General features: G+C 46.4%; 7 non-coding genes across 7 annotated transcripts; 4 read left to right on the top strand and 3 right to left on the bottom strand.

Annotated features, from left to right (window-relative positions):
* Window positions 1-46: 46 nt before the first annotated feature.
* trnar-ucg (transfer RNA arginine (anticodon UCG)) lies at window positions 47-119 on the bottom strand. The gene has a single exon. It is a non-coding gene; the product is annotated as a tRNA-Arg (tRNA).
* Window positions 120-6790: 6671 nt separating this feature from the next.
* Window positions 6791-6862, top strand: trnaw-cca (transfer RNA tryptophan (anticodon CCA)). The gene has a single exon. It is a non-coding gene; the product is annotated as a tRNA-Trp (tRNA).
* Window positions 6863-7227: 365 nt separating this feature from the next.
* Window positions 7228-7309, top strand: trnas-cga (transfer RNA serine (anticodon CGA)). Its single transcript has one exon. It is a non-coding gene; the product is annotated as a tRNA-Ser (tRNA).
* Window positions 7310-8865: 1556 nt separating this feature from the next.
* Window positions 8866-8939, bottom strand: trnat-cgu (transfer RNA threonine (anticodon CGU)). Its single transcript has one exon. It is a non-coding gene; the product is annotated as a tRNA-Thr (tRNA).
* A 229-nt stretch (window positions 8940-9168) lies between these two features.
* Window positions 9169-9243, top strand: trnat-agu (transfer RNA threonine (anticodon AGU)). The gene has a single exon. It is a non-coding gene; the product is annotated as a tRNA-Thr (tRNA).
* A 2707-nt stretch (window positions 9244-11950) lies between these two features.
* On the bottom strand, window positions 11951-12039 carry trnay-gua (transfer RNA tyrosine (anticodon GUA)). Its single transcript is given in 2 exon segments — window positions 11951-11986; window positions 12003-12039. It is a non-coding gene; the product is annotated as a tRNA-Tyr (tRNA).
* A 115-nt stretch (window positions 12040-12154) lies between these two features.
* Window positions 12155-12236, top strand: trnas-gcu (transfer RNA serine (anticodon GCU)). The gene has a single exon. It is a non-coding gene; the product is annotated as a tRNA-Ser (tRNA).
* Window positions 12237-20947: the final 8711 nt, after the last annotated feature.

Raw genomic sequence — 20947 nt, 5'->3', positions numbered from 1 at the left:
GAGTGAATGTGAGTCAGGACACAGACCTAACTATCTGAAGGCTCTATAACCACAGAGGGACTTGAACCCTCAATCTTCTGATCCGAAGTCAGACGCCTTGTCCATTAGGCCATGTGGTCCACGAGTTGCTCCACTTTCTTATAAAAAAAAAACAGTTAATCCTGCCATTTTAGTTAATGTGCTTGCCATTGTTAAATATACTAAGGGCCTGATTTACTAAAGGTTTGCGTGTGTAAAAACCTGTGCAAACTTGACAGCACCCGCAAACCAAGGTGCCAGCTGATCTACTAACAGCGTGCAAAGAATAGCGTGCGCAAAATAACACACGCTGTTCATTTAGTACTTTTGCCCTGATGAATAATCAATATGGGGCGTACTCGGCAGAACGCGCTAAATACTGGGAGGGGAAAATGCAAATTAGTCCATTTACCACGCGCAATGAGATTTACCAAGCCTGAAAGTTTTTGCGGGGATTGTGATTGCGTCTGTATTTAATACGTTCGAAAGGAAGGTGCTAATCTCCACATGCAAAAGGAGAAATATTTTATTTGAATGTTAAATCGAGTATTATTCAGCAAAAGGTTGCCACAGGAGGCATCTTCATTTTTTTTATTTGTGATAATAAATAAATCACGTGTTTTCATGGAGAAAAAAGTGTTTCTTATTGTGCGCCAATGACGTGATCTACTAGTTTGCATTATTCGTTTTGGAATACTCAATTTAGATATATACTGCATGGGATTTGGACTCAGAATAATGGCTACATTGCCACGGCATGCCACGGTCAGCTGTTGTCTCGAGCTGACCGGAGCTTTTAGTTGTCATCCATCCATTCAATACACGTAACTGACATTGATGTATTCACAGTGATTCATTATCAGCTGTAAATACTTGTGTACAGCCTTTATTCTGAGTCCAAATCCCATGCAGTATATACAGGGCTTGAAATTAGCAGTCGCCACTCGCCATTTGCGACCTAGATTTTGCTTTGGCGAGACATATTTTTGGCTGTCTCGCCACTTGGCGACCTAGAAAAATTATACCACTCAAATCCAGAGGGTGGCGGTAATGCTCATTTTCGTTGGTTGCCAAGCGCCGCTAACGGGTCAGAAGAAGAAAAGTAAACGAGGGAACATAACAACTACAAAACTAAGAAGAAAGAAGCTAAACTAAAGCTAAAGAAAACTCAACTGAACAAAGAAACAATGTGGAGATATATATCAGGGTGCCAGCCACCACTCAAAAAGACAAATGTGTGTGAGGTGAGGAGGGCGGAGGGAGGAGGAGGAGGAGGAGGAGGGGGGGGGAAGAACAGCGCTGAAGGCGAAATGGCGCCTCGGGCTCCCTCGCTGAAATCTAACGTTATTAAACCCGTGAGGAAGTTTAACCCTAATTGGTACTACAATGAGGCTGGTGGGAAAAGACAGTGGCTCGGTTACAGTGATGGAGTCATGTTTTGTAACGTTTGCCGCTTGCACGCCCGGGATCAGAAGAGTCGAGCAAGTGCATTCGTCGTTGGCTGCAAATCAATGAAAGTTGAAAGCATAGTTTCACATGAAAATTCCGCCTGCCACCGAGATTGCGTGGCAGTTTTTAAGGCGAAATCGGTGCCGCTGGAAAATACGCCCACACTACAAGGACTGACTAAGCTTTCGGATGTCAACAGAAAGAAAATGCACTTACTTTTTAACAATGCGCACGCCATCGCGAAGCAAGCTCGACCCTTCACAGATTATGTGTGGATGTGCAGGTAAATGACTTTGTTTACGTTATCTTACTACATCTCAACAGCACACATTTACCTACTTTTAATTCAATAATTAGCACTAATTTGTATTCTGCTAACTATAATGCTATTCTAAAGTCGATTTGTTTGAATGTTTTTCTTGCTTGTTTTGACAGTTTGGATGAGAAAAAGGGACTTGATGTGGGGAAGACCTACAGGAACAACAAGGCCTGTAGTCTTTTTGTAAAGTATATAGCTAAAGCAGAGCGAGACCAGCTGACCAAAAGCATGCAAGAAGCAAAATTCTGCTCTGTCATGATTGATGGTTCAACTGATCGTTCAGTAAAGGAAGAGGAGCTAATTTATGTTCGGGTCTGCAAGGAGGGGAAGGTAAGAAAAGCAAAAAACAAAAGATTTAATACCATATATAGTGTATATGTCTCTTAAATATGTCTGTGTGGAATAAATCAAATTATCCATTCATTCACTCAAGGTGGATGTCAAGTTTGTTGGTGTGGAAGCAGTGGACAAATCTGATGCTGCCCACATCACCCAGGCTGTGAAGACCCAGATGAACGCTGTTTGTAAGGAATGGGAGGGCAAGCTGATAGCCTGTGCTACAGACGGCGCCGCAGTCATGACTGGAGAGAAGACAGGTGTTGTGACAAGACTGAGAGGAGAGAAGGGATATTTATTGGGTGTGCACTGCATGGCTCACAGACAGGAGCTAGCCTACTGTGATGCCATCAAGGTCTGTCCCATGTACAGCAAGGCGGAAGACCTACTCAGTGGACTGTACACATTTTATCACACCAGTCCCCTCAACAGGGCTAATCTGATCAAGAGCTTTCAGATGCGTGGCCAGAAACCCCTTATGCCCTCAAGAATTGGGGGAACCAGATGGGTGGGTCATCTTTACAGAGCCACTGACCACTTTCTGCGGGGATACGGTGCTATTGTGTTGCATCTTGAACAGGTAATTGCCATTTAATTAATGTAATTTGTAATGTCATATGTATACCTTAAATTAACAGTATATAATTAACGTTTATAGATTACAGCATGTGTGTGTGTGTGTTTGTGTGTGTGTGTGTGTGTGTGTGTGTGTGTGTGTGTGTGTGTGTGTGTGTGTGTGTGTGTGTGTGTGTGTGTGTGTGTGTGTGTGTGTGTGTGTGTGTGTGTGTGTGTGTGTGTGTGTGTGTGTGTGTGTGTGTGTGTGTGTGTGTGTGTGTCTGTGTCTGTCAGATTCAGTCTCCAGATTCTGTTAGGGAAGGGGTTCGGGGAGTAGTGCAGGCAAAGGCCAAGAAGTTCTATGCCTCTGCCAGGGACAGTTCCCTCCTGAAGTTCTTGGGCTTCCTCCATGATGTCCTCACCCACCTGAGTAGCCTGTCTGCCTCTCTGCAGTCCTCTACCATCACTCTACCAGATGCGCATGCCTCTGTGGTGGCCACCCAAGCTTTGCTTGATAAGTACCAGACCAGGTGTGTCACTGTCATTCGCTAGTTTGTAATCTTAATCTATTTTTCCTTCTTGGAAAATCAACTACTCAACCAATTATTTAACTCATATTATTTGATACATCTTTGAGAAACGTAGACATGGAGTTACTGGACTAAATGTGAATACCTGAGTTTAATAAAGTGTGAATGAATGAATGAGAATAAATCTTAACACATTTATTTTTTTACATAAGACCAGGACGGATGATGCAGGCCACAAGTGGCCCGTTGTTTGAGGGAGTTCAGCTAGAGAGCCGAAATGACAGGGCAGCCAAGGCGTCTGAGGTTTCCCTCCTCAGACAACTCAGGGAAAGCCTAACTAAACGCTTTGAGGACAGGAGTGCAGCAGGTGTGGTGACTGCCACCAAGTTGGTCAGTTTCAGTAACTGGGCAGAGAATCCAGCAGCAGGTTTGTTTAGTGTTGAACAACACCAGGCAGCACATATCCATGTTACACATAAGGAGGAAGGAGGAAGAAAAGGATACAAAGTTCAGTCTAGGGTTGGTTCTGAGATGAACATGAATATTGAGAGTCTGTCTGACTAATAACATCTTTTTTTTGGCATTTCCAGACTTTGGGGACCAAGAAATTGACCGCCTCTGCCAACATTTTGGTCCGGTCATGGACTCCGCTGGTGTCTGTGTAGCCAACATCCCTGACCAGTGGACCATCTTGAAGGCAAGAATCTACGCAGAAGAAGATAGGGTGGAAAAGCTGTCCTGGACTGAGATCAACCGAAGACACAACGGGCCGTGTCCAGATGTTCTCAGCCTGATTGACCTGATCCTGACCATTCCTGCTTCTTCTGCAGACTGTGAGAGAGGCTTCAGCACAATGAAGCAGGTTTGCATACTCACTATCATTTTTGTGAGGGCCCAAAAAAGAAAGTGTGCCTGTAGTATCCACTCACTTCCATGTCCATTTTCTTTATGTTTTGAATACAGGTCAAAACAGATTGGAGATGTACCCTAGAACCTTCCTCACTGTCAGATCTAATGATGATCCAGCTGAACTCACCAGAGATTGAGGTCTACGAGCCCTCAGCAGCCATTGAACTATGGCACACAGACAGCACCCGCAGAAGAAGGCCAGAGTTCATGGAAGGAGGGAAGAGAAAGGACCAGTGCTTTAGAAATGAACTGTCTGAGGACTCTGAAGAGGAGTCTGGACTAGGCTGCAGCAGCAGAAGGCCTGATGTCATGGTGGGAGAGGTAGAACTGCCTGACACTGAGCCTGAGGACGACTGAACAGTGACTCGGCCTTTAAAGAGACACACCTCAGGCCTTTACACACACACACACACACACACACACACACACACACACACACACACACACACACACACACACACACACACACACACACACACACACTCTCTATTGTCTAATGAAATGTATTTAATAAATAGTTTGTATATTTGAATCTAATGTACTTCATGCGTCTTCTTACTGCTGCATAGGGATTTATACTGTTCTTCCAGAATAGTTGAAAGGTCCTTTTACACAGCACATTTGATTGAGAAGAACGGGATGACTGTTATATGGTACTACTATGACTGCTATATAAGTAGTGATGACGAAATACTCTAGTGAAGCAACTTTTTGGTTTTGGCGAGTAAAAAATCTGTTTGGCGAGTAACTTTTTTGACCTACTAGCCACTTGGCTAGTAGGTCAAAAAGTTAATTTCAAGCCCTGAGTATATATCTAAATTGAGTATTCCAAAACGAATAATGCAAACTACAGATCACGTCATTGGCACCCCAGGATACAGCTTTGCCACCGAGGTGGCAAAGCGCTCTCTGCTCTGTGCGCTCTGTGCAGTCTTTGTGAGGAAATATCTATTCTTTGTCTTTGCCACCTCCAAAACAGACAAACAGTTGTTGCGTCTCTCTCATGGAAGGTGCGCTCCTAAACCCGAATCGCGCAAACCCGAAGCACATGATGAGATGAGGTCTCTCCTCCTCCTCCATTTGCACAAATTGATTAAACCAAAACAAACTAAGCAAACGTAATAGTTATTACATTTGTGGGAAATCGCGTGTTACGTTTGTAGTAGGCAGCGACTATTACATTTGTGGGAAATGTATTACATTTGCAGGATTATTACATTAAAAACGGCATATTTTTATTACGTTTGTGGTTTATTACGTTTGCGGGCATTATTACATTGGCGGGCGTTACAAGCCTGCTTACTGTGTTGTCTTCCATAATATTTGTAAATATATATAATATAAATTCCTAAGTATGTGTTTGTGTGAGTGTGTATATATAAATATATTGAAGTGTCAGTGTTGTTTTTTTTCTTAGTCTACTTATCATTGAATATACGAGGGGGGGGCTTTTCACGGCAGGGGTGCTGAATACGGCACAACAATTTGCCTCTTCCACTAATATCTCTAACTCCAACTCGTCAAATTTCATTTTGCGCTTGTGACTTGTGACTTGTGACTGTGCTTTCCATCCACTCTCCATGGGGCAAAGTTTGCGCTCGCAAACCGTAAGACACACAACACCTCATTTAAATACTGATGTTTGCACCTGTTATCAATTGCGCACGCAATCTTAGTTGATCACCCGCAAACCACGCAACAACAGCACGTGCAAACTTTTTCAGTGCACACGCAATTTAGTACTCTTTATTTAGGATCTTAGTAAATCGGGCCCTAAGTGTTAGCATACCAAACAGAGGAGAAGGTGAAGCCTTTAACCAACCATGTGGAAGACCAGACATTGGATACATTTTTCCACCAAGTCGGAAGCAGTCAGAGCAGCTTTATTTCACCTCCAATGTGATTTTCTGATTTTTCTTTTTTCATTTTGTCTATTATAGTTGAAATATATCTGTGATGAAAATTACAGGCCTCTCCTATCTTGTTAAGTGGGAGAACTTGCACAACTGGTGGTCTGACTAAATACTTTATTGCCCACACTTTTCATATACCGTATTTTTGCGACAATTAGGCACATATAAACGTCTTTTTTTTTTTAAACGTGCCGCGCGCCCAATGATACAATGCGCCCATTGTATTATTGTAAAGGCTGATTTATGGTTCCGCGTTACACCGACACAGAGCCTACGGCGTAGGGCTGCGTCGACTTGCCCGTTGCAGCTGATCAGTTCTCCCGATCTTAGCGCGATCAGGCTCGGATGAATGAAGAAACGGAGGATGAAGATTTCGATGGGTTTGATTAATGTAATAACTTAAATAAAGTACAATCAAACGTTTTGCTCCCGCTTTATTTTTAATTTATTTATTTTTCGCTCTATTTGTGTGTGTTGTGTACGCACGTGTGTGTGTGTGTTGTTGTAAGGCGGCGCTCCATGTGTGTGTAGACGGCGCCTTTTCGTTCGGTGCGCCGTATGTGTTTTAAATCCAAAAATGACACAAAAAACTGAGGGTGCGCCTTTCCACACGGCGTGCCGGATGGTCGCGAAAATACGGTGTATATATATATAAATATATAAATACACTTACTTTGATGTACTTCCAAATCATGTTTCTATAGTTTGGCCTCTATGATTAGATTTATGTTCATTAAACAACCTCAGAGAAAGTCAGAAAAGGCTCTGTGGCGCAATGGTAGCGCGTCTGACTCCAGATCAGAAGGTTATGTGTTCAACTCACATCAGGGTCATAATGAACTTTCAGTTTTGTTTTATCCATCCTCACGAGTTCACCAACCAGACAAACTTTAGCTGCAACAGAAAACTTTGATATGTACCTGGAATTGTTCAAATCTGCATGATCACCTGCCTTGATGAAAGGAGGAACAAAAGATGATCTTTAAACTAAAGGAATTTCATTTCTTTATCAGGAGACACAAGGCAAGTTTATCTGTATACCACATTTCATGTACAATTCAAAATGATTTAAGAACAACAAAACAACAGGATTACAAAAATGAGGATATAAATATGTGTCAACGTGATAAAGTAAAATCATCCAGTTTTAAAAAGTCTCTAAATTGTCTGATTCTGCAGATTCACACATATAGGAGTGGTTGTTGTGGCCGAGTGGTTAAGGCGATGGACTCGAAATCCATTGGGGATTCCCCGCGCAGGTTCAAATCCTGCCAACAACGATTAATATTTGAATGGGAAAAAAAGGCTTGTTAAGTCTTGGATCTCTTAACCTCAGACAAAACTGTGATTAAAAACTCATCCATCAGGGGCCTCATGTGCTTTCTACGCTCATGTTTATGTGTTCAAAAAGTGACTTGAATGTGAAAAGTTGTGGCCCTACACATTAATTCTGGTGCACTCACATTTCTGAGGTTTTGTCCGATGGCGACACTCACTGGGGATGCAGTGAAGTCCAACATATGAGGAAAAGTGACTTCAACAACAAGTTCACCATCACACGTGAAGGACACGTCAGTCCCCACATCACCAGATAAGTTACACACGAGTCGAAATGCAACAATTTCACAATTAACCACATGGTCTGAACCAAAAACTAAAGGTTGGTACAAAATGATGTATACCGCAAATCCCAGCGTCAGCCTTGGCTCTGGTAGAGGAACCTGCTGATGGCAGGATGCAGTACGGAGTGAGTCTTTAGGGAACACTCTGATCTGCTGGTCCAGGATGAAGACTGGATCATCAGATGATTTTATTCCATGCAAGGATTCACAATTACGTCCATGCACTCTTTGTACATGAGACGCCAGGTGCTGGAAGTCAACCTGGCCTTGCAGCAGAAGATGCTAAAACATCCAAATGAGGTTCTGGAGAGACATGTTCCTGATCACTAAAGATTCAAAACTGTTCTCACAGATCTCATCACCGCACTGGTGTTCAAATAAAATGAAGACTAGAGGAAAAGTGCATTGTACACTAAGCTAGTTTCAGAAGTCACAAGAAAGTGGGACATGTGTCCTACAACGTTTCATTAGGATTCAGAGGGTTCTCCATTCAATCAGAAATGTTCGGCCTGATTCAAAAGTAACAGTGAGGGTTTCTTTCAGATTACCTCCATCAATAACAAAGTTTATAAGGATATGAACACTGGATTATCATAAACGTTGTTATCGGGAAGGACTTGCCTAATATAACCTCTCTGAACAGCTTGGTACAGAGATCTTTGTGCAATAGGCCACTCAGACTTCAGCGGTAGCCTTTGAAAAGTTCTTTACGCCCTCCATGAAATAACAGGATCCTTCAGTCCTTAGTTATTCTGTTTTTAGGTACAATCTTTTGGAAAAAAACAGTGTTCAATATTGTGGAGAAACTTTCTATTTATCACCGTTAGCATGTGTGGCCCCAGTAGTTTCTGGTAAGAGAAATCACCATGGAGACGAGGTAACTGAGAAGTTCCCTCGTTAGAGAGACAACTCTGTACAGTCACATCTGAAACAAACATCAAGTTGTTGGTTATTTTTTAGTAAGTCTAGTGTGACATATATGTCAAAGAGGGAGCAGATTTAGACCAACCCATGTAGCTATTTTAAACACTGGCAGCTCAAAGTTAATGTTGCTCTCATAACTCAACCACCATGTGAGAGGTGAAGGTGAAGACTTGATTCAAACATGTGGAAGAATCATCTACAAATTCTTTGGTTTTAAACTTAGCAAGATTTGGTTGGTTTGATTGGTTTTAAACTTAGCATGAGTTACATCCTTACTGTTGTGAGTTTAAAGGCTCTGCTGGGATTTGAACCCAGGATCTCCTGTTTACGAGACAGGCGCTTTGACCAACTAAGCCACAGGGCCCTCAACACACGTCTTCAACTTGTTATAAAAACCCTGTTGACACAACAAGTTCATTCTACCGCTGGAGCAGCTTTATTTCCCCTCACTGTGATATATTTAGTACACAAACCTGTTCCACTACTTTCCTGGCTGGCTCCTGGGCGGGGTTATGCAACATTATTATGTGAGGCCCGGGTTGTTTTTGGTAAGAGAAATCACCATGGAGACGAGCTAAGTGAGAGGTTACAGAGGCCCTGTGGCTTAGTTGGTCAAAGCATCTGTCTAGTAAACAGGAGATCCTGGGTTCAAATGCCCAGCAGAGCCTCTGAAAGTCTGTGTTTCCCAGCGACAGCCCCAAATCATCACTGCTCTAGAGAAGATCTGCATGGAGGAATTGACCAAAATACCAGCAACAGCGTAGAAAACCTTTTGAAGCCTTACAGAAAACATTTGACCTCTGTCATTAACAATGGGTGTTTAACAAAGTATCAAGATAAACTTTTGTTATTGATCAAATGCTTATTTTCAACTATAAATTGCAAATACATTCTTTAAAAATCAGCCAATGTGATTTAACCTAATAAGAGAAAAAAAGCTCTTCCTCCAGCTCCTCCGAGGGGAGTCCGAGGCGTTCCCAGGCCAGCCGAGAGACATAGTCTCTCCAGCGTGTCCTGGGTCTTCCCCGGGGTCTCCTCCCGGAGGGACATGCCTGGAACACCTCCCTAGGGAGGAGGGACATGCCCGGAACACCTCCCGAGGGAGGAGGGACATGCCTGGAACACCTCCCTAGGGAGGAGGGACATGCCCGGAACACCTCCCTAGGGAGGAGGGACATGCCTGGAACACCTCCCTAGGGAGGAGGGACATGCCTGGAACACCTCCCTAGGGAGGAGGGACATGCTTGGAACTCCTCCCTAGGGAGGAGGGACATGCCTGGAACACCTCCCTAGGGAGGCGTCCAGGAGGATCCGGTACAGATGCCCAAGCCACCTCAGCTGATTCCTTGTGATGTGGAGGAGCAGCGGCTCGACTCCGAGCTCCTCCCGGGTGACCGAACTCCTCACCCTATCTCTAAGGGAGCGTCCAGCCGCCCTGCGGAGGAAACTCATCTCGGCCGCTTGTATCCGAGATCTTGTCCTTTCGGTCACTACCCAAAGTTCATGACCATAGGTGAGGGTAGGTGCGTAGATTGACCGGTAAATCGAGATCTTCTTCTTTCGACTCAGCTCCTTCTTCACCACGACGGTCCGGTACATCGACCACATAACTGCGGACGCTGCACCGATCCGTCTGTCAATCTCACGCTCCATCGTTCCCTCACTCGTGAACAAGATCCCGAGATACTTGAACTCCTCCACCTGAGGCAGGACTTCTCCACCCACCCGGAGAAGACACGCCACCCTTTCCCGGTGGAGAACCATGGCCTCGGTCTTGGAGGTGCTGATTCTCATCCCTGCCGCGTCGCACTCGGCCTCAAACCGCCCCAGCACATGCTGAAGGTCTCAGTTGGATGAAGCCAACAGGACAACATCATCCGTAAAAAGCAGAGATGAAATCCTGTGGTTCCCAAACCGGATAAACGAGCCACCACTGTGAACCGGGACACCTTTTTCCCATCACAGTGCACAGCATTTGGGTAGAGAGTGTCAGGAAGACGCCTCCACCACCCTGTTACAGTCAGGCCACTGAGCTGGACTGTCGATGAAAGATCTGAAAAATACAATCCCATACATACTATTAAAACACAACTTTTTTCAGTGTTATTATTTTGTAATGAGATATTTTGAATTGTTAATATATTTTTTAAACAGTCAAGACCTTGTTCTTGCTTAGTTTATCTACCTGTTGGTGCTCTGATGCTTCTATGGTGTTAGTTAAGTTCAGGCTTCCATCTGCCCGTCTCCTAAAACGCGGCTCCACTAGATTCAAAAATAAAATAAAAAGTGTATGAATAAAATGAATAAAATGCAATACTTGAACAATTGGAACATTAGTCACACAGACACATAGATGTGTAACTGTGTCTGTTTATTAGCAAATACATATTTAAGACTGTAGTGTGGATTATCTCATGCTAAACAGTGAATGAATGCCTGCAAGTACCACCATGATTCCCCCAGGGGATGGAGAGTTGTAGTTTATTCACATTCTACTAATTATATACACTGTATTTACTTATTAATGCTATTGTAGCAACACTATTGTTGTTAATATTAAGAACAGGGATTGAAAATATATATGGTTTATAACAATGGATTGTAAAGATTTATTGCCAATTTGGAGGAAAACTCCTTTATGTTTTGTTTGATTGATCTACAAAGCCAAATCATGCTCCTCTGATTTACTCCTATATCCGATTTTCAATCATTATAATTCGCCAAGGTTTGTTCTTAAAAAGTTGATGATCCTTTATTCCCTTTTTGCACTGCATTGTACTGTTTATCCGTACATAACTTTACATTCACAGGACTGAGCATCCGTCCCAAAACCGTAAATCAGCCCTTACATCACCGTTAGTAGCATGTACGTTACAGAGCTACGGCACAGATCTTCCTATAAAAATGTATTTGCACTTACTTCTGAAACATCCGGAAAATGTGTGGGGGGAGGATTTGCTGTAGTCGGAACAATCTTCAGGCTTGTTTTTCTAAACAGAGTAAACGGGAAAAAAACATCCCCAGCAGCTCCGCAGCGGGCGGAGCCTGTACTCGCTCCTGATTGGTCAATTTCTGGATGTTGCCAGGACATCCAGAAATTTACCGAGCCCTGATTGGTCGGAGCTGTCAATTCTTGGTTAATTCTTGGATAGATGCAGGAACACGATTGGCTGTCACAACCAGGAATAACCAAGAATAACCTAGATTTACAAGTGGCCAGAGGCGCCACTAGCCCTTTTTGATCGGAACATGTGGAAACACACGTGGTGTAACAACTCAGATGTCCCAAACAAAGTAGATGGCAGTGGCCAAAGCTATAGCCGAGTACAGCGATGAAATAGAGTCCCGCTCTGGGAAGATGAAAAATAATGGCAGTCCTTCAAGCTGGAGTTGAACCAGCGACCTAAGGATACCTGTTTGACTGATTCTACAGTCCTCCGCTCTACCAACTGAGCTATCTAAGGTGGATGCACATTGACACATGACAGCTCCATGACTTGTGTATTCTTCTACCAAAGCCTGAAACTGGGAAAAGGAAACATTTTACATGAATTCTTGTCTCCCTTATGCACCACAACAGACGAGGTGGCCGAGTGGTTAAGGCGATGGACTGCTAATCCATTGTGCTCTGCACGCATGGGTTCGAATCGCATCCTCGTCGTACTTGTTTCTTCTGCGCTTTGAGGTGTTCCTTAGAGTTACTATGAGGTGTTTTTATCCCAGCATGGCTTGATGCTGTCCTTGCTTGAAATAACCTAAAGCCGCTTTTGCATTAGTATCGCTTCTCCTCGGTTCTACCCGCCACGGCCCCATTTTGCGCTTTCACACTAGGGCTGAGACGGGTAGAGCCGTTCCAAGCCGATACATTTTTCTGTAACCATTCCAGCGAGGTTCTATCAGGGCTGAGCCGGGACTATTTCTGAGGTCACCACCCTCCTCGCCACCGATTGGTCGGGGGGCGGGGCCGTCACCACCCTCCACGCCTCTGATTGGTCGGGGGCTTGGCCAATCAGATGCCAGATGTCTGAGTCAGGATGTGACATCATAAAAGAGCGACCCGCGGGTTCTTCTTCCTTTCTCTTCGAAAACACAACAACAATGGCTGCTCAGAAATCTGTCCCGTGGTCAAATTCTGAAGTGGAGACCTTTTTGAACCTGGTGGCGGAGGATAGGATCCAGAGAGAGCTGGACGGGGCCACGAGGAACGAGAAAGTGTATCTCCAGCTTTCTCAGTTGATGTCTGAACGCGGCTACACCAGAACTCTTCAGCAGTGCCGCGACAAACTGAAAAAGCTAAAAAGCGACTATCGTGCGGTGAAAGACCACAATGGCCGTAGTGGGGCTTCCAGGAAAAACTGGAAGTGGCTGACCCAGATGGACGACATCTATGGGCAGCGACCGTCTAGCAACGGGAGAGAGAGCGGTCTGGACTCCGCTACGGTCCACCTCGAGACTTTAAACGAGGACGATGAGTATATATATATATATATATATATATATATATATATATATATATATATATATATATATATATATATATATATATGGTAAACTGTGTTTTCGCTTCTCCAATTGTATTTTTGATTAGGTAAAAGAAAAAGAAACCAAAAGTATATATATATGTGCATTATTACTATATTTAATATATATACATATATATACGCACACATATGCGTACACATACATAAATATACACATACAAACCCAGTGTTGTTTTTTTTTTGGGGGGGCGGGGGGGGGGGGGGGGGGGGGGGCGGGAGGGGGGGGTGGTTGGGCGGGTGACGACATCCACTGCCAATCCAGGAAGCAGGAACACACGGAGACACACGTCACGCACTGGAAATCTGCAACAAAAAACCACAAACAGAGCACGAAACCGGCACGGAGCCAACCAAAACAATATCAGCAATCGACCTAAATCTTGAGATCTGATCGTCGCAGTCTGAGCTGAGCTATCTCTACCGCTACCTAAACCCAAAAACTAGAGAGCCAGCATGCAGGTGAACAAGCCAGTGTGTATGTCTATGTGTGTGTGTGTGTGTATGTATATGATCATGCGTGTGTGTGTGTGTGTGTGTGTGTGTGTGTGTGTGTATATGCATGTGACTAAGTGACTATATGTGTGTGTGTGTGTGTGTGTGTGTGTGTGTGTGTGTGTGTGTGTGTGTGTGTGTGTGTGTGTGTGTGTGTGTGTGTGTGTAATAAACCAAACAAAGTTCCACCTGAAGTGTATCTATAGTGGGGGAGGGGGGGGAGCAACCCCGCCACCCGCGAGACCAGAGGCTGACACGGAAGAGCCCGGAACCCAGGCCACCGGCAACCCCACAGAGGGGAGAAGTAGGAGGGAGGCAACCCACCGCCTGCGAGGCACCCCCCCCCCCCTGGCGCCAGGAAGCCCCCACCCTTCAGGCCAACGACCCCCACCCGGCAGGGGGCCAGCCCGCCCGGAGAGACAGAGCCGCCGACGCGGGCAGGCGCACCCGTCCCCCACGAAAGTGGCCCTCCAAGACCAGAGGGGCGCCCCGCCGCAGAGGCAGCGGGGGGGACCGGAGACGGGCCCGGAGAGAGGGAACCCCGCAACAGGGCGACACCCGTGCAGGCCCGACAACGGAGGGCCCCAGACCCAGGCATCCCATTCATTCATCCATTCAACTATCCGATATGTATACTAATAATAATATGATATACTATACATAATAATAATACTACTACTACTAATAATAATAACAATAATAATAATAATAACCATCTTTGTATAATATAATAATGATAAATTATTAAGTTTTGATGTCCTGCCAATGGAGGCCCAAATCCTCCATGGCAGGACCCTTCCATACCGCATTCTCACCGACACAGACACACAATCACGCACCGTTTCCCCCTCCCCGGAGGAGTCCAGCACCGCCAGAAGGCGCCCCAGGCTGCACGGCGAGCCCCGCCAGGCCCGGGTATCCCGACCCACCTATCCCAGGCCGGTGAGGGAGCGCGGGTGATGTGGGACCCCCTCCCGCCCCTGGTGTTGAGTGTATGTGAATAATGCCATAAAAACAGGGAGGGGGGAGGGCCAAGTATCGATTTGACACCGACCCCCCCCCTCCCGAACTACGTGTCCTTGTCAAATGTATTTATTAAGTGTTGAATGTGCAGTGTCTATTTTGCTGTTAAAACCGTGAGGCGGGGAGTGCCGGGCCACGCGGGACAATGCCCCCCACGACCCGGACCCCCCGCCCTTCGCCTATGTGCGTATGAATCGTGTAGGGGGGGAAGGAGGGGGAGCGGAGGCCGAAGCCAGGAAGCAGGACCAGCAAAGCCGGCCCTGATAAGACACCCGCGTCCCCCCACCGGCCATCCAGTAGACGGGGGCCGGCCCTCCGAGCCGGGCCAGGGCCCCACCGTACCTCCATGGGCGCCCCCGGCGCCGCCGGAGCCCCCAGACGGAGGGGGAAACAGTCCAACATCCTCCCATTCATACTGACAACATAAGACATAGACACCTGGGAATGGTGCCACCCAGCCGCCGTGCCCGCCCGTGCACCCCCCGGTCAGGGGAGGCCCGATCCCCGGACCCGGCCCCACCCCCCCCCGAGGCCACCCCGGCGGACACCCCAAGGGTCACGGAGTCCCCACATCCGCAGGGGCACTCGGCCCCTGCCCAGCGACGGAGGACCAAGGCAGCAATGCCCCCCCAGCGCAGACAGCCACCCCCCACCCAGGCAGGGCCGGGCCCTCCGAGTGGGACCCCCCCGTCCACGGCCCAGCCCCCCCCGGGAGACCCGGAGACGCCCAAGCCACAGCCCCCCGCCCGAGCCCCCCCAGCCACCCCCCCCACCGCCCCCCAGGGGCCACCGGAGGCCCGCGCCCCAGACCCCCCAAGCCGACCCCCAACCCCAAGGGCTACGAGATCACCACCCCCCCGCCCCCACTAGGTAACGAAGCCAATAATCGGGGACCACAGAGAGTGCAATTCAGCCGAATGTTGTTCAGTGGAGGCAGACATTATCTCACTACTAATATGATCTGATAAAAGATTCCTAAAATGGTTGATACATAAAATGGATTTTTGTTTCTAATTTACTAGAATGGTTTTCTTTGCGATACATAATAATAATAATAATAATTCATTTTATTTAACGGCGCCTTTCATGTCACCCAAGGTCACCTTACAGAATAAAAACAAAACAATACAATACAGGAAATATAGTAGTAATACAGTAGAAATTATAATACATACACACATACACAATACATACAAATAGACAATCAAGGAGCAACAGTACAGATAACAGTGTGGTGGGAGGTAGTGTGTGGTGACCGGTCAAAGTGAATGGGCAAGTTTAAACAGGTGAGTCTTGAGTTGCATTTTGAATGTGGTGATGGAGTCTATTTGTCTTATGTATGGGGGGAGGGAGTTCCAGAGTCTGGGTGCCGTACAACTGAAAGCTCGGGCACCCATGCTGCTAAGGTGTGAGGTGGGAGTGGAAAGAAGTCCAGCAGAGGTTGAGCGGAGGGTACGGGAGGGGGTGTATTCTTTCAGTAGGTCACAGAGGTAGGTGGGGGCTAGGTTGTGTAGGGCTTTGTGGGTGAGGAGGAGGTTTTTATAAATGATACGGTATTGGACTGGGAGCCAGTGGAGTTGGATAAGAACGGGGGTGATGTGGTCAGATGACTTGATGCGGGTGATGATCCGGGCGGCCGAGTTCTGAATGAGTTGTAGTTTGTTGGTGAGTTTGGTTGGGAGGCCAGTGAGGAGAGCATTACAGTAATCGATACGGGATGTGACGAATGAGTGGACCAGAATTTCGGTGCTGGATTGGGACAGTGCTGGACGAAGTCTGGAGATGTTGCGGAGGTGGAAGAATGCAGTCCGGGTGATGTTGTGGATGTGAGGTGCAAATGAGAGTGTATTGTCCAGAATGACGCCGAGGCTTTTGACGTGGGGGGAAAAGGGTACCGGGAAGCCGTCGATGATGATGGGAGGGGCGGGAGAGGGTTGCGACTTGGTGAGGGTGGATTTGGAGCCGATGAGAAGAGCCTCAGTTTTATTGCCGTTGAGTTTGAGGAAGTTATTGCTCATCCAGGTATTTATGTCGTGTAGGCAGGTGGTGAGGGAAGCGGGAGGAATGGCAGCGGTGGGGTTGGAGGAGATATATATCTGTGTGTCATCGGCGTAAGTGTGAAAGTGGATCCCATGGTGCCGGAGAATTGAACCTAGGGGTAGGAGGTAGATGGTGAAGAGGAGTGGACCCAGTACTGACCCCTGGGGGACACCCATTGTGACACCCATGCACCCGGATTTATGGTTCTGTAGTTGGACAAACTGTTGACGGTCAGTGAGGTAAGATGAAAGCCAGGAGAGTGCAACACCAGTGATCCCAATGCCAGCCAGGCGGTCCAGGAGTATTGGGTGAGAAATGGTGTCGAAAGCTGCGCTGAGGTCCAGGAGGATGAGGATGGTGAGTAGGCCAGAGTCAGCTGCACGGAGGAGGTCGTTGGTGATTTTAACCAGGGCTGTTTCAGTGCTGTGATTGGGGCGGAAACCGGATTGGAAGGGTTCGTGGAGGTTATTTGAGTTTAGGTGGGACTGTAATTGTGCTGCTACCACCTTTTCCAGAGTTTTGGAGATGAAGGGAAGGTTGGAGATGGGCCTGTAGTGATTGAGGTCAGATGGGTCGGCACCTGGTTTTTTTAGGGTGGGTGTGATGGCAGCTAGTTTCAGGATTGGGGGAACGGTTCCAGTGGTGAGGGAAGAATTAATTATTTTGGTAATCATGGGGGAAATGGATGGGAGACATGCTTTGACAAGCAGGGTGGGGAGGGGATCAAGCTGACAGGTGGTGGTTTTGGCTTTACGAATGAGTTCTGAGATGGTGTGTTCTGATACCGGAGTGAAATTGGTGAGAGGACTGGAGAGGGGTTGGTTGGTGGTGGTTATCCATGGTGGGTCATTTGTGGAAGAGCGTGTTGAGGCCAGTTGATGGTGAATGATGTTGATTTTGGAGCTGAAGAAGTCCAGGAAGGCGGTGCACTGGTCAGTGGAGATGTCTGGAGGGAGGGTTTTTGGAGGCTGAAGTAAGCGGTTGACGGTTGAAAAAAGGACTCTATTGTTTCCTGTGGCAGAAGTAATGAGGTTGGAGTAATATGATGATTTGGCGGTATTAAGTGCATTTTTGTAGAGCTGAAGGTGATCAGAGTACATTTGGATGTGCACAGTGAGTCCTGTCCTTTTGTAGAGTCGCTCCAGTTGACGGCCTGTGGATTTGAGCTGGTGGAGGTCAGGGGTGAACCAGGGGGCAGAGTGGGTAAATGAAACTGAGCGGGTTTTAAGTGGAGCCAGGGCAGTGAGAGAGGAGGAGAGACAGTTATTGTAGTGTTGTACCAGATCGGCAGGGGACGGGGATGAGGGGGGATTGGGGAAGGAGCTGATAAGGGTAGAGAGATCTGTGGGGTTGATGTGTTTGATGTTTCTGAAGGAGATGATCCGTTGTTCTTTGACTTTGTGCAAATGGGTGTGGATGTCATAAAGTATGGCTTTGTGGTCCGAGATGGGGAAGTCCATGATAGTGAGGTTGGCGGGAGTTATGTCTGTGCAGCAGATTAAATCGAGAATGTGACCTTTGCTATGTGTTGCGAGGTTGACGTGTTGTGTGATACCAAGGCAGTTCAGAAGTGATGTGAAGTCGTTTGCTAGGGTGCAGGATGGGTCGTCAATATGAATGTTGAAATCGCCATGGAGGATAACAGTGGGGGACATTGTGCATACAGATGTTAACAGTGATGAGAATTCAGTAAGGAAAACAGCGGAGGGTTTTGGTGGTCTGTAGATGGTAATGATGATGATGGGTTTGGGTCCAGAGAGTTTTACAGCTAGGCATTCAAAGGAGGAGTGTTGGGGGACAGTGAGAGCAGTGACTTTTATGTTTTTACGGTAGATGAGAGCCAGGCCCCCCCCCCTCCCAGTGGCGCGGGGTTTACTAAAAAAGGAAAAGCCAGGTGGGGTGGTTGCATTTAACTGAGTGAAATCATTCGGCTGTTGCCACGTCTCTGTGAGGCAGAAAATGTCCAGAGTTTTGTCGGTGATGAGATCAGAGATGAGAAGGGCCTTATTGGTTAGTGATCGGATATTGAGAAGACAGAGTTTGAGACAGGTGAGTGGTGTATATGCAGCTGCTTTGGGCAGGGGAGAGAGTACACTGTGATTGACAGGATTGATATGGCGGTCTGTGCGGGGAGGGGGGCGTGGCTCCTTGAAAGTCACATGGAAACGGAGGGGTCTGACAGTTATAATGGTATCGATTGGGCAACCGACAGCAGGGGGTGTAATGACAGCAGGGGCCTGAGGCAGTGAGAAGCCGGTGTGTCCAATTAGGTTCTAGGTTCTATTTGAGTGTCTCCCAGGTGACCTAATATACATACCGTGGGGCACACTGGGATTCTGTGGTTGATCCATGTGGATAAATCCTCACAAATCTCCTTCCAGAACCTCTGTACCGGTGTACAGAACCATAAAGCATGCATATAATTATCAGGAGTGTTCTCTGTGCACTGTGAACAGATATTAGAGGTGACAAAGCCCATCTGGAACATCCTTTGTCCAGTATAATGTATTCTATGAAGAACTTTGTACTGTATAAGTTGTAAGTTTGGGTTTTTAGTCATAGTAAACGTATTTAAGCATATTTGTGACCAAGAAAACTGGTCGGTATTAAGAGAGAGATCCGCCTCCCACTTGGAGATCGGGAGAGAGACTGAATCGTCCAGTTTAGACACTAACCTGTAGAGTTTTGATAACAACTTTAAAGTGCTTAGATTCAATACATCTGTTATCTTAGCGGGAAGTTGTAAATCTAATTGGCTAATTTTGTATGTTTTATTTATTATGGCCTTAAGTTGTTGATACTCTAAAAATGTATTCCTGCTAACTCTGTATTGAACAATAAGTGTATTGAAAGGTACAAACTGTCCTCCTACAATTACGTGCTGTAAATACCGTATTCCTTGATCTCTCCATTGAACGAAATTAACCATCTTTTTATCATTTTTCACGATGTCTGGGTATAATAGTTAGTCTCAAATATAGCTTCGCGGTAGATATGCTGCTATAGGCTTATGCTGCAGGGGGGCACCGACATGATCCGCTGGGCGGTGCCTCTCACCCTTCTTCTCCTCTCCTTTTCCCTGCCTCTCTTCTCCATTACCATTTTTATTTATTATAAATATCTCATAGCTATCATTTTTGTCCATCGTTCCTGTAATTTCTTGTGCCGGCCCCCCTTTTTTCTCTTTTGTGCATGTTTGCAGGCTGGAGCCTCGGGAGCTGCGTTCTGGCCTGTGTTCCCGGGCCCCCGGACATTTTTCTGAATGTCCAGCCGGGGATTGGCAGGTCGTTATTTGCTGACGATGGTAGTTTATGGAAGAGGGGAAAGAATGTGACATTTATAGTGAGGAAAATGCAGGAAGCTGTGGCACAAGTGGAGGAATGGGGAAGGAAGTGGGGCTTCAGATTCTCTGTGGAGAAAACAAAAGCTATGTTCTTCACTAGAAAGAACATTGATGAGAATGTGAAGCTGATGCTGTATGGTAATAGCTTGGAGAGGGTTAAGAGCTTTAAATTTCTGGGTGTATTTTTTGACACGAGGCTCACATGGAGGGACTATATACGGAAAGTCATAGACAAGTGCAAGAAAGTGTTGAATATGATGAGGTGCTTAGCTGGATTAGAGTGGGGGGCAGATAAAACATCACTAAGACAGATCTATGTGTATCTGATAAGATCGAGAATGGAATATGGAAGTTTGGTGTATGGGTCTGCCTCCAAGTCTGTGCTGGCTGGGCTGGATGTAGTCCAAGCCAAAGCGCTGAGGATATGTACAGGAGCAATAAAATCATCTCCGTTATGCTCCTTGCAAGTTGAGATGGGAGAAATGCCTTTGTGTCTGCGGAGGAAACAGCTTCAGGCTAATTATTGGGTGAACCTGATGGGTCAAAGGGAAGATTATCCTGTCAGAGTGGCTATGCAGGCAACATGGGAGAGAGGAATGAGGGGGGGGTCTAGTTTTGGATGGACAGGGGAGAGGGTGGCCCGGGAAGTTTTAATTTATGATCATGAGTTCTGTCCTGTGGTGTTGTGGCCTGTGGTACCTGTGTGGGAGCTTCAAGTCCCAATGACTGACTTGGGATTACTGGAAATTAGGGAGCAGAATAAGGGAGCAGAATTGGTCAGTGAGTTTCACTGTCATGTAGCCGAGAGATACAATAATCATGTGTTGGTTTTCACAGATGGTTCTAAAGACCAAGAGACAGGTACTACGGGTGCAGCCTTTACCGTGCTCAGGCAGAATGTTGAATCATATGTGAGAACTTCTAATTTTCTGA

Source organism: Cololabis saira, chromosome 10 (genome assembly GCF_033807715.1).
Source record: "Cololabis saira isolate AMF1-May2022 chromosome 10, fColSai1.1, whole genome shotgun sequence".
NCBI lineage: Eukaryota > Metazoa > Chordata > Actinopteri > Beloniformes > Belonidae > Cololabis > Cololabis saira.
This window is presented reverse-complemented; position numbering and strand designations above follow the sequence as displayed.